General features: G+C 35.9%; 1 non-coding gene across 1 annotated transcript; it reads left to right on the forward strand.

The window, feature by feature from the left end:
• The first annotated feature begins 4,625 nt into the window (after positions 1–4,625).
• LOC122099496 lies at positions 4,626–4,732 on the forward strand. Its single transcript, XR_006145943.1, has one exon. It is a non-coding gene; the product is annotated as a U6 spliceosomal RNA (small nuclear RNA).
• Positions 4,733–5,062: the final 330 nt, after the last annotated feature.

Genomic DNA, 5,062 nt, shown 5'->3' on the forward strand with positions numbered 1-5,062 from the left:
TCATGAACATTTGAATTTCCTTTCTAATCTCTTCCATGACCCACTCATGATTCAGCAGTGTGTTGTTCAGGATCTATGTGTTACATGACTTTCTTTGGTGGCTTTTGGTGTTGAATTATAATTTTATTCCCTTGTGGTCTGATAGAATGCAAGGTATAACTTCAATGTTTCTGAATTTGGACAAGTTTGCTTTGTGGCCTGAAATGTGGTCTATTTTGGAAAATGTTCCTTGTGTCTTCTGAGAAAAACGTGTATTCTGATGCTACTGGGTGAAATATTTGATAGATGTCTGTTAAATCTAGTTGATCTATGCAGTTGTTTATATCTGTGGTTTCTCTGTTGAGTTCCTGCGAATTTCATCTATGTAGTGGGGAAAGTTGTGTGTTAAAGCCCCCAACGATTAATGTCTTTGGATCTATGTGGGATTTGAGGGAAAGTAGTGTTTCTTGGATAAATTTGGGTGCTCCGTTGTTTGGCAAATAGATATTCAGAATGGTAATATCTTCCTGAAAGAGTGATCCCTTAATTAGTATGCACCATCCTTTTCACTAATTTTAATTAAAAGTCTATTTTATCTGATATTAGGATTGCAACTCCTTCCTGTTTATGGGGGCCGTTTGCTTGGTAGATTTTGTTCCAGTCTTTAAAATTGAAAATGTGTTTGTTTTTGTGGGCAAGATGTGACTCCTGAAGGCAGCAGATAGAAGAATCTTGCTTTTTAATCCAAGTAGACAGACTTTGTTGCTTAATTGGAGAGTTAAATCCGTTAATGTTGAGAGATAGAACTGAGAAGTATTTGAGAGTTCCTGCCATTTTATCCAACTTCTTCGGGCTGCGGCAACTGTGTTCTTCCTATGGTTCTTGGATTCTCAGTTTGGGTGCTGTTTCTTGGCCTTTATTGTGGTCTTGTTGGTTTTCTCTGTGGAGGATATCTTTAAGATTCTTTTGTAGGGTTGGTGTGGTGGAGATATATAGTTTCAATTTTTCTTTGCCATGGAAGTGTTTTATTTGACCTCCGATTATTAAGGAGAGTATAGCTGGGTAAAGTATTCCTGGTTGTTGTTTGTCTTTAGGGCATTGCTTACATCATTCTAGTCTCTTCTTGCTTTGATTGTCTCTGCTGAGGAATCTGAGGTGATTCTAATTGGTTTCCCTTTATAGGTGATTGATCTTTTCTTCATGACAACTTTAAGGATCTTTTCCTTGGTCTGAATTGATCCTGTGCATATAATGTGACAATGGGAAATCCTGTTCTGGTCTGGTCTATTGGGAGTTCTAAAAGCTTCTTGTATCTGAATAGGCCTATCTTTTTGCATGTTTGGGAAGTTCTCTGCTAGGATCCTGTTAAACAAATTTCCTAGACCATGGACTTCTGGTTCTACGTGCTCCTCTACAACAATTATCCTCAGATTAGACCTTCTAATGGTGTCTTCCAAGCGTTGAATGTTGAATAGATCTATCATATTTCTTAGATTTGTCTAGGATTGTTTTATGTCCTTTCTTTATAATATCTAGGATGTCTTCTATCCTCAGAATTCAATCTTCTTCATGGTCTATTCAACTATCCAGATTTTCTACTTTTTTTTTTCTTTTCCTTCTAGTTGGTCGGCTTTTATGACTTCAAATTCTTTGTTGGATCTTTGTTTTAGATCTTGTATGAAATTCTTTACTTCCTTAATTTGGTGTTCAATGTTTATTCTCAATTCACTTAGTTGATTGTTATGATTTCCTTGGAATTCCTTTCCTTCTGTTGGGATCCATTCAGCATTCCCTTTGTGGACTCCCTTACTTCTTTCAGCTCTCTGTTTATGGATTCCATGAATGCCTCTATTGATCTTTGTCTATGCTCATCCTGCTCTTGCAATTCCTGTATTACTCTTTGATTAGCTTCCTCACGTTCATGCAATTACTCTAGTTCTCTTTGACTGATCTCAGCCTGCTCACACAATTCTTTTATTTCTCTTTGAGTGTTCTCAAGCTGCTCATGCAATTCCTTTATCTATCTTTGAGTAGCTTCCTCACACCCATGAGCTTCCTGTTTTGATCTTCGGTTTGCTTCCTCTCTCTCCCTATCATGCTCAAACAGAGTCCTTTGCAGGTTTTCAATCTTTTTATTTATCATGTTTACCATTATTGTTTGTAGAGCTATTTGGGAGTTCTCCTCTGGATTATTCATTATCTGTTCTGTCCACTGATTATCATGAGTGGGAGTTGAGATATCCGGGCATGACATTTTTCTTGTGTTTTTCCGGGTTATTTTGCCCATTTGGGATGACAGTAACAGGAGTTTGTGCTAGAAAACTATCTTAAGGCAAGCATCAGCCAAGTCTGTAGTTGCACAGTCAAAAGCATGCAGATATAATCTAGTTCAACAGATATATTTTTCAACATCAAACAACTATGCATTAATAGGCTATGAACAGCAAAGAAGAATTTGACAAACCAGAAGTTATTAGTTTTAGCGAGAGATGTGGGTATAAATAGGAATAGAGGGATGTGGAAAGGTAGAGGGAGAGTTAACTTAGTCCTAATCTAAAAGCAGGGAATAGGTTGGATAGAATGATTGTAGAGCCCGGGAAAAAAGAAAGAGAAAAAAAAGACAAGGAAAAATAGTAAAACAAAAATTAAAAACTTAAAAGTGAAACACTTAAAATTATGCAAATTAAAAACATAATATTCAGAGAAGTACGGGAATAGGATAAGAGAAAGGGAGGGATAGAAAGGAGACGTGAAAAATTAAAAAATAAAAATGCTTAAATTTTATACTGGTATATAGATGTAGTACTGCTATTTAGAAATTTAATTCTAAGAGGTTTTGAATTCAGTAATGAATTTCTGGATTAAGTGTGTATACAATGGGGGATAAGTTTTCCTTGTATGTTTTTAATATATATTTTTATTATAAATACTGTACAGAGGGGTTACAGTTACATAAGTAAGGTAATGAGTACATTTCTTATTGAGCATTGTTACCTCCTCCTTTGTTTTTAACCCTACCATCCCTTCCCTTCACACCACCCCACCTCCCCCCTTCACCCATCCTCTGGTAGAGTGTCTTGTATATTTCATTGTTACAATGGGTCAACCAGTATCCTTTCCTTATATCTTAAATGAAGAAATGCTGGCTTGATTTATGCTGATTCTACTTTTGTAGACACATCTAAAATCACTGGCCAAGTCCAAGAGCACATAAATGAAATGCCATCATTTTTTTTATCAGTTGGTATAATTGTGTTCTACACATTTATTGACAGGTTAAAAATTATTCTCAAACTTTAAAACATTAAAAATACTTTCTTTTTTTTCTTATTTTCTTGGCCAGGAAATCAGCAAGAACTCAGTCAGCATTTCTCATATAGGAATTTTCACATGGGTTAGTTAAATGTATATGTAGAGTCCAGTTTTCGGAGGACTCACACATCTGCCTAGGAATTCATGTAAGCTCAAGTAAGGATGCCATTTAAAGCCTTATAACTTTACTCTTTACCAGGGTATTTTCCTGCTACTTCGGTGGTTGAGAGTGTCTACAAGAGTAACCATTCCGTGAGGAGCAGGGAGATACCATATCACTTATACTTACTGAGGTTTCCAAGTGACTTGCTATCACTTGTACTGCATTTTGTAAATCAAATCTCTCTAAAACTACCAGTTTTAAGAGATAAGAGGATTGGTAAATGAACTATTAGAGACAAATATATCTTCAACATATATTGTTCCAAGTATTCTGTTTAAGGCATATTCAACAACTGGTGGAAATTGTGTTGGCTCTAATTATGTGTCTTTCTCCATGTGCACATGTATACATGTGTATATGTATGTGTGTGACTAGTAACATATATGTGTACATTATGGCTTATATCATCAAATAAAGTAAGGAATCTCTAAATTTTTAACAAAAACTATATAGTTAAAGTCTTAACTCTTCACTCTGCTTCTTTACACAAAGACTTTGCAACTTCTCATTAATAAAGTTTCCATATACTCTAAAATGTACATACTTAGTACTTAATGTCTACTACCATAAATCTTAAATACTTTATCAAAAAGTTTTATACCTGCCAAACAGTCTTATTTTTGGAATATATAAGCAAAATCCCAAAATTAAGCATATTTAAAACATTAAAACTGTTTTTTTGGGGGGAGGGTCCGGTTGTGGGGCATGAACTCTGGGCCTGGGCACTGTCCCTCAGCTCTTCAGCTCAAGGCTAGCACTCTACCACTTGAGCCACAGCGTCACTTACCGCTTTTTTCTTTTTGCTTATGTGGTGCTGAGGAATAGATCCCAGGGCCTCATGCATGCAAGGCAAGCACTCTACCACTGAGCCACCTTCCCAGCCCTAAAACATTAAAACTTTAACAAACCTAAACACTTGCTGCAATGTTCATTTTGACATGTGCCTTGTATAGAATAATTGAATCCCTCCTCCTACACATCTCTTGAACTACAAATATCTGGAATTATTTTGTTTTTGGCATGTCTATCTTGATTTTATTCTTAAATGTGTGCTTATGTAAGAAGTACATGATTCTAAAATTTCACAACAATTCTTTTGAACTTATTTTTGTTGAATTGTCTAGTTTCATAAAATCAATACAAATTATACTTTATATATAAAAAATGTTCTTTGCTCAATTTAGCATCACATGCACTAACATTGGAACGATACAGAGAAGATTAGCATGCCCCCTGCGCAAGGATGACATGAAAATTCGTGGAGCATTCCATATTTTTACAACAACAGATGCTGAAAGGTATGTGGCCTCAAGGGAATTGTGCTGCATTCTTGGTGGGAGTGTAAACTTGTTCAACTACATTGGAAAGCAGTATGTAGGTTCCTCAAAAGACTCCACATAAAACTCCTCTATGACACATTAATCCCACTTTTGGGGATCTACCCAAATGATCATAAACAAGACCAAACTAAAACTACCAGCACAACTATGGTTATTGCAACATTATTTACGATAGCTAGTATATGGAACCAACCCAGATGCCCTCACAAGGTGCATGGATCAAGAAAATGTCGTATATATACACAATGGAATTCTAGGCCTCCATCAG

The sequence above is a fragment of the Dipodomys spectabilis genome, unplaced genomic scaffold, assembly GCF_019054845.1.
Source record: "Dipodomys spectabilis isolate Male_0828 unplaced genomic scaffold, ASM1905484v1 ptg000516l, whole genome shotgun sequence".
Lineage (NCBI taxonomy): Eukaryota > Metazoa > Chordata > Mammalia > Rodentia > Heteromyidae > Dipodomys > Dipodomys spectabilis.